The sequence below is a fragment of the Ambystoma mexicanum genome, chromosome 1p (genome assembly GCF_040938575.1).
Source record: "Ambystoma mexicanum isolate Mex_15411 chromosome 1p, UKY_AmexF1_1, whole genome shotgun sequence".
In the NCBI taxonomy this organism is placed as follows: domain Eukaryota; kingdom Metazoa; phylum Chordata; class Amphibia; order Caudata; family Ambystomatidae; genus Ambystoma; species Ambystoma mexicanum.
The window spans coordinates 543,280,435-543,292,898 of NC_090921.1; the positions used below are offsets into that span (position 1 = coordinate 543,280,435).

At 50.8% G+C, this 12,464-nt stretch overlaps 1 protein-coding gene across 8 annotated transcripts in view; it reads right to left on the reverse strand.

Moving 5' to 3' along the window:
- MBD3 (methyl-CpG binding domain protein 3) overlaps positions 1-12,464 on the reverse strand; it is a 394,240-nt gene that overhangs the window by 34,973 nt on the left and 346,803 nt on the right. The window lies entirely within an intron of this gene.

Genomic DNA, 12,464 nt, shown 5'->3' on the forward strand with positions numbered 1-12,464 from the left:
TGAATTTGAGATTAAAGGTTTAAATGGGCAAAGATACTGGTGTAAGCATACCAATAGTTATTATTCCTGAGCATTGCATTGGGGTGGCATGTTGCCAATGGTGGTTTGGTGCACTGAATAGTGCTTCTGGGGAGAAAAACAAAAAAATTAAGGATGTGGAAGAGTCCTTCAAGCCTGTTAATATGTTGCAAAAAAGTTACAGGTGCTGCTATGACAAGGCTAGGTAAATGCGGTGTCAATGTGGAGTCTGATCATTCGGCATGTAGCATCCAACAAAGACAAATGATGCAAGATTGCCCTAGGCTGTTAGCTACTTGGATACTATCAATTTGATTGCCTAGGTCGAGCACATAGTTAACATGCGTGCCTGTGATATGAACGGTCATGGGTTGGGCTAGAGTGTGTGGTGTTTGTTGGTGGTATGATCACACTGCGGTGGCATCAGTATGCATGATAAATCCCTAATTCGGCTAGTTCCTGTTGCACTGTAACCAGCCTGATTCAGTGAGGAGGGATTGCAGTTCCAGTATGCATTTTGTATCCTATCAAGTTATGCTAGCTGCATAGAGCATGTGTCTAGTTCATACTTACGTGTGGTCATCCTGACTGGATATGGACATGGTATGGCTCCAGTGAGGGTGTATGCATGTACTGTCATAACAAGTGAAGCTGGCTGAGAAGTATACGTGTGTTTCATATTATAATGTAGCAATCTTGCATTTAAACGTAAATGATATGATTATAGTGCGAGCATAAATCGTATTGGCTTAGTTGCACGCATATGCCTTTGGAACTGCACACAGTGTGAAGGCTCGATTGAGTGGCTCTCCTGCGTGCTGAAAGAAAAGGTGCCTCGGCCATCTCGTTAATTTGCTGTACTTATCCATTAACCATACGTTGGGCACCGGGGGTGAGTGGCAGTTTGCGATAAGACTAATAAGTTAGATACGCTCGTGCTCCCTGCTCCTGCAGTGCTGCACATAGCCCCAAATGCCCGCTTACCTTAACCGCTTAGTGCCCGAGTAGTATCCGTTTCTCTGTCGGTAGACAATCCAAATGTATTGATATCTTCTGGTGTTTAATTCCCTTAAAGTTAGTCCCATTGGCCAGTGGCTGCGGCCCATGATTGGCCCATAGTATGGATGCTCCGATTCGTCCGTATAGTCACGTGGCCTGTGCTTCGTGTGTGCATGCTTCTCGGGCTGATTCGTAACTCTAGAACAAGGTTTATGTGGATCTTTTTGACAATTTGAATGCGGCGGTGCTGTGACGGACAAGTAGTCTTCGGTGCATTATACCAGTACTTTGTGAGCCTTGATACGTTTGTCTGCAGAGTTGAGCGATGAGTTAAAAAAAAGGGAGGCTGCTTTGAGCTTTAACCGGGGAAATTATATCTATGAAAATAGAATAAATACAATATTTACTCTTTGTAAATGATTAAGTTGTTCTGTATTGTACATATAGTCTCGGTCAGTAATTCGATATGTATGATCATGAAGCATCACGTGTGATGAGGCAAACTTGTATGCGCCTGGAGCGCTTGTGCGCAGTTGGACTGGGTGGTGTGCTGCAGTTGAGCGAGTCATCATAGGGTCCTTCATGGTTCTAGTTGGACTGAGTGGTGTATTCCAATTGAGCGGGATATCATAGGATCATTCATGGTTCTAGCTGGACAGTGGTGTATTCCAATTGAGCGGGATATCATAGGGTCCTTCATGCTTCTAGTTGTGGCTGAGTACTGTTAGTTTAAAATAGCAACAGTGCTCATGCTAGGGGGCCATGAAATAAGGGGCGCCTTGAGTGCTTAAGTGGTCCTGTGTGGCCAGTTGATGTATTTTCAACCAGTTGTAATGGCTTCCTTAATTTACCTTGGGGGTCAGATGGCCTATTGGGAGCTTGTATTGTACAATCATAGTTAGTCCTTGTTGCGTATGTTATACTTAAAGGATAGTTCCGGGACTTTTTTTTATTGTTCCTACGGTTCGGCCATGTGTTTTTAAGCATAAATCGGTAGATCGTAGAAAACTTTCCTATGGACCTTACCCGACTTTTCGTCCATTAACGCACTCGAAATCAGCCGCCATTTTTGATAATCCTATCATTTCCCCCCCATCGACCTGGCTCACCTGCGTTTGCGGCACTAAATCAAATCCCCCGCCCCTGAGCCTGACATCAGCAGACGCGTACCGCCCATTTCCCAACGCCAAAGCACGTTTCGTGTCAACAATCGCTGCGCCTCAGCTAATGAAGTGTCGCCATGGAAATGGCAGGACGCCTCTTTCCTCAATAAGTATAAACACACCGTTTCACAACACACAGTAGCAGATTTTCGATTCCATTACTCTCTCTGTGTTACTTTGAGTATTCTGTGACTCGTTTCTGTGCTCTGGTCAGCTACCTTCGCCGCTTCTAGGCCTTGTGAACACCTGTACCATCTCTGTAAATTATTTTACTTTCTTTACCACACAATGGCTACAATAATGGCGTATATGTACGAGCCCGAGTACACCGAGGAGGAACTACTGGAAAGGCAAGCACGCGAAAACGATGGGGATTCGGATGGCAGTTGGGAGGACCAGTCAACGGATGAAGAGCCTGGACCATGTCGCATGGACGGCGTCTCCACCTGGTGCATGTGCAATCGGTGCGAGCCAATGCCCACTGAGGAGGAGAACTGCTGCTGCCGTGAAAATTCCGGGTGCTTGGCCTACATTTCGGAAGGCGAGCCAAGTCCGCAATGCATCACCGAGCTGCCAGAGTTCAGGGAAGCCTGCCTCTCACGGACCGTGTTGAGGATGATGATGGTGCTTATGCACGAACTTCGCGGCACTGTTCGTCCGCGTAATCCGAGTAACGAGTAAGTATACTCTGGTTGTGATGTCAGTGATGCCACTACTATTTCATGGTCGTCTCCCACATATAAAATTACATCTACATATCATTCGAACGCATGTAAATTGGTTCCATATTGTGCATTTTCTAGATAGAATTTTTTTCAAAGCAGAATGACATTTTTTACCTGAATCGACATTGATAAGAAAGTTTTGTCATTTTAATACAGTTTGCATCTTTATTTTTGACAGGTGGTACAGGCTGGTGGCCTATCGTTGCTTCACTTGGTGGCTTCACGGGAGGCTCGGACACCGCGTTCGGAGAGTAATACCTGCCTGTGCGGTACTTGCCATTAGACAACATTTCCCCAGCGACAGTGGACAATACCGCGGATTTTCCCTGAATGTGCTGCAACCGGAACTTTACAATGTGTAATGTTTATTATTTATGTTCAATTGAAATTAAGCCCTAAAATAAAACCCAACATATATTTTAACAATGGTTGTTTTGATTTTTTAAATGAATCTAGTGTGTCTCCATTGAATAGTCTTCCTGTGCCTTGTCTTGTCACAACACATGTCTCCGGCCAGCATCCTCCCTCACGCTGGCCGCCCACCTTCAATCCACATAACCGTTGAACCCATATGCAGCAGACATACATATGTTATTTTGCGGGTTGGCATCAAGCCTCCCGGCCTTGCCTCCTCCCCCAAAAATACTTACCACACCACTTTGTTCAAGCGTTGGCAATAAAAGGCCGTTGGATTTTATTGATACAAAACATGGTTATAGGTAAATAATCAATATGGTTGATCATAATAAATCATCCTTTTGGGCACTGGGTACAGAGATGACCCCCTCTGGCCCGTGCCGCCTTGCCACCACAGGCCAGCCTGCTGCTGACTAACTGCCTAGGCATCCAGGGTCTCCAGGGTGAACTGCACCCATATATTCTCCTGGGAGGGTGAGGTATTTATAAACTCACCCCCCTGCCTTCCATGTACTAGATCCTGCAGCCTGCCTCTTACATGCAGTTAGATGGCCTCTCCTTGGTGAGGCCCTGCGGCAAACGAGTCTTGTCTGCACGACCACCGCCCCAATCCACCCCCCGCCCTATCAAAGGCAGTTTGCACCGGGGTACTTGCGCTGGCAAGTGGAGCTGTCAGGGAGCGATAAAGGCCAAGAGGTGCCAAAGACCATGTACACTTCAAAGTGGTCTATAGAGCATGGGTTGTTGTTCCCATGTCTACCTCCAGACCCTGTGTCTCCTGCCAAGCATCCCCCCTCACGCTGGACGCCCCCCTGCAATCCACATAAGGAACAAGTTACTTACCTGTAACTGTTGTTCTCCAGCATGGGTCTGGCATGGATTCACATGCTCATGAATATTCCCCGTCAGGCTGGGAATCCTCGGTAAAGAAAAAACCAGTATCAGTTTCGTTTCTGATCTGTCTTTCGTAGTAATAACCAATCACTGGTCTCTGCGTCATACTGACCACAGCCAATGACTGCCCTCTACCTAAGCACCGCCTCTGGCAGCCATCTTCAGATTTGGAAGCACGTGAAGTGGCAGTATGACCAAATGAAGAGCCGCAGAGGGGTAGGCGGGAGGGTTCGCATGTGAATCCATGCCAGACCCATGCTGGAGAACAACAGTTACAGGTAAGTAACTTGTTCCTTCTCCAGCATGGGGTCTGGCATGGATTCACATGCTCATGAATAAAGGATACATAGCAGTACACACATGCACAACCACGGGAGATGGCAAAGGCTCAACATTAAGCATTGCATCAAACTCAACATTAAGCATCTTACCTCCTCACCAGGCTCACCTCAGGCGAACAGGTTGCGCAGCACTGCTTGGCCGACCCTGGACTCCTCCCTGGAATCCCGATCGACGCAGTAGAACTTCGTGAAGGTGTGCGTCGACCTCCCCGTAGCAGCCCTGCATATGTCCAGCAGGGGCACACCAGAAAGGAACGCCGTGGTAGCTGCGATCGCTCTGGTGGAATGGGCTCTCGGACGGCCGGGCAGCGGTCGGTTTGCCAACCGATGACAGTACATGATACAGCCGGAGAGCCATCTGGAAATGGAAGCCTTCGAGAGAGCCTTCCCCTGATTGACAGGTCCAAAGTTCACAAAGAGTTGTGACGTCTTCCGAAAACACTTTGTGCGGTCCACGTAGAACTTCAGCGCTCTAGCCACATCCAGCGAGTGCAAAGTCCTCTCAGCCGGCGACGAAGGCGACGGGAAGAATACAGGCAACACCAAGGGTTCGTTGAGATGGAAGTCCGACGGTACATTGGGCATGAAGGAGGGGTGCGTCCTGAGCACTACCCTCGTGTCGTGAAAAGTCAAGTACGGGGCCTTGCAGGAAAGGGCCTGGATCTCTCCCATCCGTCGTGCGGAGGTGATGGCCACAAGAAACGCTGTTTTCCACGACAGAAACTTCAACGGGGCCGAGTGCAGAGGCTCGAACGGAGGTCCCATGAGCTTGGTCAGCACCACGTTGAGCTCCCACGCCGGGGCCGGAGCCTTCACCGGCGGGAACGATCTGAACATTCCCTTCATGAACTCTTTCACCAGACGATGAGACCACAAGGACGTCCGTCCCGTGGTTCTGGTGTATAGGGAGATCGCAGCAAGATGAATCTTGATGGACGCGTGTGCCAGTCCAGCTTTGGCCAGCGTCAGCAGGTACGGCAGAACTTGGGGAGCCGTAATCCGTAGAGGGTTAATCTTCTGTGCGTGGCACCAGACAGAGAACCTCTTCCATTTGTGTCCGTAGCATTTAAGAGTCGAGGACGCCCTGGCCTTTGCAAGAACCTCTCTGCAGTCGGCCGGTATGTCGTATCCTCCAAACTCTAGCGCTGCAGGAGCCAGGCCTGCAAGTTCAGCGATTTCGGGTCGTGGTGGAGGATGGCGCCTCCTTCCCTGGAGAGCAGATCCGCGTCCACCGGCAGCTTGATTGGCGGGGACGCTGACAAGTCCAGAAGGTCCGGAAACCATATCTGCCTCGGCCACGCAGGTGCGACGAGGATCATCCTGCACCGTGACCTCTTGAGCTGGTTGACGAGCCGGATTAGCAGTGGCAAAGGAGGGAACGCGTAGAGGAACAGGCCCTCCCAGGGGAACGAGAAAGCATCGCCCATGCTCCTCGCCTGGGGAAACCTGCTGGCGAACCTCCGGCACTTGGAGTTCGTTGCCGTCGCGAACAGGTCGATCTGGGGTGTGCCCCACCGTCGGAAGAGGCGATCCACTAGATCCTGCCGTAGTTCCCACTCGTGGCACGAGTGCAGCTCCCTGCTGAGTGAGTCGGCGATGGTGTTTTTTATCCCTGCCAGATGAAACGGCACCAGAAACATCCCTTGGGCGACTGCCCAATGCCACAGGTCCTGCGCCTCCTTGGACAGTGCTGGGGACCTGGTTCCGCCCTGTTTTCTGATGTAAAACATGGTGGTGGTGTTGTCGGTGAAGATCCTCACCACCTTGCCCTTGAGGGACGGAAGGAAGGACCTGAGGGCCCAAAACACTGCACGGAGCTCCAGGACGTTGATATGTAAGGATTTCTCCGTCGGGAGCCAAAGGCCCCTTGCGTGCAGATTTTCGGTGTGCGCTCCCCACCCTTCCAGGGAGGCATCCGTGGTCACTGTCTCCTGGTGGGCTGGGGTCTGGAAGTCCATGCCCGCCGTCAGATGCGCGCGGGTGCCCCACCACCGGATCGCTCGTCGGAAACGCTCGTCGGAAACTCTCATCGAGTGTGATCCTTTCCTCGAAGCTGCCCGTCGTTTGGATCCAGCGCGCGTCCAGGAACTCCTGCAACGGGCGCATCCGGAGCCTGCACATGGGAATGAGGTAAATGCAGGAAGACATCATTCCGAGGAGGGACTTGATGGACCTCACCTTGGCCGCGTCGGCCACCAACATCCGCTGCACCTTGCCCAGGATGGTCCTGGTCCTCTCCTCCGACGGGGAGGCCAGAAGGGACACTGTGTTGAGCCTCGCTCCCAGAAACAGAGTGTCTTGCGCGGGTACCAGGTGGGATTTGGCGTAGTTCACGGAGAATCCCAGGTCCGTGAGAAGTTGGACGGTCCTTGCCGTGTGAACCACGGCGAGCTCCCTTGTCTTGGCTCGGATGAGCCAGTCGTCCAGGTAGGGGTAGACGTGGATCCCTTCGCGGCGCAGCTGAGCCACCACCGGTGCGAGGCACTTGGTGAACACCCTGGGTGCCGACCGTAGACCGAAGGGGAGGGCTTTGAACTGGTAATGCCGCCCTTGGACCACAAACCTGAGGAATTTTCGGTGCCCCTTCAAGATGGGAATATGGAAGTAGGCATCCTCCAAATCCAACGACGACAGGAAGTCTCCTTCCTCCAGCTGACCCAGGACGTGCTGGAGGGTGACCATCCGGAACTTTTGCGCCTTGATGAACTTGTTCAGACGTCGCAGGTCCAGGATGGGGCGCGATCCCCCCGTCTTCTTCTTCACGAGGAAGTATCTCGAGTAGACTCCGGAGCCCCGAAGCCTCTTTGGGACGAGTTCGATGGCGCCCTTCTTGAGCATCGCCTTCACCTCCCGGAGAAGTTGAGGGACGTGAAGTTCTTTCCTGGCCACGATGGGGGACGCGCGGACACTTTCTTTGAAACTCGAGCGCGTGGGCCCGGGCCAAGGCGTCCAGCACCCAACGGTCGGTGGAGATGGACTCCCACACGCTGACGAAGCTCGCCAGCCGGCCTCCCACCGGGGTGCTTCGGTGGGGGCCCGACCCCCCGGCCGGTTCAATCCTGCTTCGACGAGGCTTTCTGGCCGCCGCGGAGACGACGGAGTCCGGGGTAGGCTGCGCCCGGAGGCACAGGGGGGCCGTGTCCGGGACCCGGTACTTTTTCTCGTACCGGTCTCTTCTAGCTGGCGTCGTGGACGGGTTCTTGAGGAGGGTGAGGCCCTCATCCCAAATGTCGTCCAATAGAGGCACCGCGAGGACCGTCTTCCTGTTGGCCTTGCGCCGCTGATAAAGGAAACCTTCCTTCTTCTTCTCCTCAGGGCAGAGTTGGAAAAGCTCGGATGCCCTGGCGATCATTGAGTGGAACGATCCAATCTCGTCGGGCGGAGAAGCCCTGGTGGGAGGCGACGACGGTACATCCTCGTCGTATACCTCGTCGTCCGTACCCGTCGCTGCCGTGTCAGTCCCCGTATCATCCCCTCGGGTGGACGGGGAGGAGGGCTGGAAGGAACGCGACGGCTGAAAAGGAGGTGGAGGGTGGATCCTTCTTTTCTTGGTAGGGGGAACACCAGAAGGTCCCGGTTCTGGGTCCCCCGACGGGAGAGGTTCCGTCGGCAACGGTAGTCTCGTCCTTATCTCAGAGCATAAGGACTGTATAGCCAACAAAATGGCCGCCGAGTTGTCTCGTGGCGCTGGCAGAGGGGAATCCGATGGGCGATCAGGGGCCCCGTCGGTACCCTCGACGATGTCGTCGTCACCTGCGTCGGGATCCATCCCGACGGGCCGGTCTTCTTCCACGCCGAGGCCGTGGCTTAAGACCTCGACCAGCTCCTCCTCCGAGGTTGAGGCCGAATCTACGACAACGCCCTGCCCCCCTTTTTCTTCCCCACGGGGGATTTCACGGGGGTCCTATCGATGGGCACAAAAGAGGACTCCCTCCGAGGTGGCAGGGAGACTCTGAGCCCCGAGGTCGCCACCACTGGTGTAGCCTCCACAGGCTGAGCCAGGGCCGCCGCGACAGTTTCGATAGAGGGCTTGGCCGGATGGATTAAGGCCTTCACCACCTTAGGTGCGCTCACCGCCTTATCCTTGAGGGGGGGGGGGGGGACACTGCCTCGCTCCCCCTCCGCCTTTGAGCTCGACCGGGGCCTCTCCAGGAGCTTCGCCGGGTGCTCGGCCTTCCTCTTACCCGACCCAGAGCGTTGGCTCGTGGTTGATGGTGCCGGGGAGGGTGCGCCCAGCCTGGCGCCCGTAGAGCCCGACCGTTCGGCGCTCCCGGTGCCAGCGGACTCGCGGTGCTTGGCCTTATGTTGGACCCCCGTCGCCGGGGCGTCCTCAAAGGTCTTAGAAGACCGCTCGGATTTCTTCCTCTTCTTCTCGCCGGACGGGCTCTTCTCTTCTAGCCAGTTGGCGAGACGTTGATGGCGGTCCTTCATGGTCCGCTCCGACATGTGTCCGCAAAACGCACAGTTCTTCTCCACGTGCGTCTTGTCCTCATGTAGGCAGTAAAGACAAAAAGAGTGTTCGTCCTCCTTGAAGACGTTCTGCAGCTGGCATCCAGGGCAGACCCTGAACAGCTTTCCGGGCGTCGAGCTTCCCTTCTCCTGGGCCATGGCCGGGCCTGAGAAACTTCTGGAGTCCTCCAAAAGCGTAGCTTGACGGAATCTTCACCCTTGAGGGGCGCAGACGAATCCGAAACGGGTCCCCGTTGATCGGATGGAGAGTCGGTGGAGCTTGAGGCTCTTTTGACCGAAAAAACAAAGTTTTTGAGAAAAAACGTGAAAAAATAGCACTAACGCTCGAGAGCAATAGCACGAGGATCCCAACACATGAACGTGCGGTAAAAATCAGAAGATGGCTGCCAGAGGCGGTGCTTAGGTAGAGGGCAGTCATTGGCTGTGGTCAGTATGACGCAGAGACCAGTGATTGGTTATTACTACGAAAGAGATCAGAAAAGAAACTGATACTGGTTTCTTTACCGAGGATTCCCAGCCTGACGACGGGGAATATTCATGAGCATGTGAATCCATGCCAGACCCCATGCTGGAGAAGTGTGTCTCCATTCACGAGTCTTCCTGTGTCTTGTCTGTACGACCACCGCCCCAATCCACCCCCCGCCCTATCAAAGGCAGTTCGCACCGGGGTACTTGCGCTGGCAAGTGGAGCTGTCAGGGAGCGATAAAGGCCAAGAGGTGCCAAAGACCATGTACACTTCAAAGTGGTCTATAGAGCATGGGTTGTTCTTCCCATGTCTACCTCCAGACCCCGTGTCTCCTGCCAAGCATCCCCCCTCACGCTGGACGCCCACCTGCAAACCGCATAATGCCACGACATATTCACGTCATTCATTCACAAACACACCCCTGTTTCGAATTCTTTATAACCCACTTCATATTTCTAACGAGAACTTCTTTGCGCTTTGCTAGTCAACCCGTGAAGGTGCTGGTTATCTGCTCTTCGTCTCTGTGAACTTCCGTGACCACTTCGAGCAAACTCGTCAGTTTGCAACCTGTGAACTGCTCCCTGTTCTACGACAAGAAACTACTCTGATCCCTGCATCTAACTGTTTGTTCGTCAAGGTAAGGCCATGTACCATAATCATTTTGCGTCCAATTTTTTAATTTATATCTATTTGCTAGTAGTCATCAAATTGCATCCATGTTTTCTTTTCGTTCAAGACAGTACATGCAAGGAACTAGTCACATGTTCTGAGTTTAGTCAAATTATTTTTCTATTTTTTTAAAGTTATTCAAATACTTATCCGCATGTGAATAACGTGTATAGTTCCAAGAACCAAAACGAACCTTGCATTGGACCTTTTATGTGTCATTTAATTTTTTAACACATTGGTATTCATAGAGAATTGTTGATTTTTACTTTTCAGAACTTTCCACAATGCCTGCCTGTTCCATTGGTGGTTGCCCTTCGAAGACCCATAAAAAATCTGAAGGTACTATAATGCATGTTTTCCCTAAAACAATAGATCAGATAAGAGAATGGGTCCGATATTGCGGATATCCACCGTCTGAGCTTGAAAGTAGAGTCCTAGAAGTCTTTGCGGACAAGAGGGGTGATCGATGCCGCATCTGCAGCAGGCACTTTAGCTCAGACATGTACTCCACATCATTGCTAATAAAGAAGAACACACCGCGAGCGAAGCGAAAATTGCTCTCAACCGCTATTCCCACTCTATTCGTCCACATCCCTCCACTGGTGAGTCAAGTTTGCGGATTTAGCTCTCGGCCTTGCGGTAGTGTGTATCATTAGCTAACAATAATTTCCCCATTTATGTATCCACTCAATATGAAGGCGGAAGATTCTCCATCCGTGTCGTTATTGCAGTCATCAGCCACTTCAAACGCCTATCGGGTAATCTTACTTAGCTATTCTGCCACTGACTTGTTTTAGGCATGTAAATCAATAGTTTTAATTTATCGTGTAATTATTTTACCTAATGGTACACCCTAGTACTCGTCCTCTAGTCTTTGTTTTCAGTTATAATTATTGTTATCCAAAATAATGCAAGTACTGTCTTTCAGGGAGATGCTGAGGAGTCCAACGCATTGACGACAACCGTTGATTTCACTCAGATGCTCGAGGTACGTTTCCGGACAGTTCCATCGATGGAGATCATCAGATCTTGCATTCTTGTAGCGTGATTGTTACACACAATGTTTCTTTCGTTTTTAGCCATTGATATGTCCTTCTGTCGTCGCCCTCCTATGTGTCTTCTTTTTTCAATATTGTGTTCATTACTAATGAAAGTCCTATGTTTCAGGGAGTCGATGGAGCATTAGTCCAAGAAGAAGGGGGAGCATGCAGTTACGGGTCGGCGCAATGTTCTACAAGAACATCACCCCTAGTAGTTGATGCAGATCTCTGGGTGGTGACACTTCCAACGATCGAGCAAATCGAATCATATTTAGATATCCATTACTTATTTTACACAACTGATCATTTGTGCAGGTCTATTTAGATGAGCCGTTGACGCCTGCACAAAGTTTATGTTCTTTTTAACAAAATAGAAAACCATACTAATGCAATTACTGTGTTTCAGGGAGTTGCTGAAGCGTCATCTTCAATAATATCATCAATGGAAGTCTATGCGGAGCCCGAGGTATGGATCTTGACAGTTCCATCTAACTAGATCAACAATGCGTGAATAATTGTCGTTTGAATGTTCTACACAAAGCGTTCATTCGTGTTTTGCTATTGAGATGTACGTGGGTATTGGTCCCCAAGTACATTTTGTGTTTTCAATATTATTATACATACTAATGAAAGTTCTATGTTTCAGGGAGTCGATGGAGCGTCAGTGCGTGATGGATGTGCTTATCATGAAAATATAGTCGTTGCAGCGCAAGAGGAAGTGGAGACATGCACACACGAGTCGGAGCAACAGCGTCCTGATGTTGAAGTTCGAGGCAAGAAAGTTTCAAAGAAAAGAAAGCAAAAGAAGGTTAGTGTCCTGGTCACTATATTATGTTGTTTTTCACTGTTAATAGTTCAATACTGTAAGTTGTGTTTAAACTGAACATCCCTTTTCCAATCTGTCCTCTCGTTGCGAGTGGGTGTACGAACTAGATCTACACAGACAGTGAAGCGAACGAGAGATGTTGCTTGTCAAACCTTTTGGCAGGGACTTGAGACTGGAGATGCATCGTGCCAATGGGAAGAATATGAAGTGATTGACAACGGAGCTATACCACCACCAGCCATTGATAGTGAATGTCCTCCTGGTAGTTCGGATGCAGTCGGAGATCAATTCACAGAATCCACACCCGCAAAAACTAAGACCGCGAGAAAGTTGAAGAAATTGTTTTATTCACCCATCGCCGGAGAAGGAACAGATGTTGCAATGGAAGAGAATGAAGTGGACGACAATGAAACACCATCAATATCACTGAACATA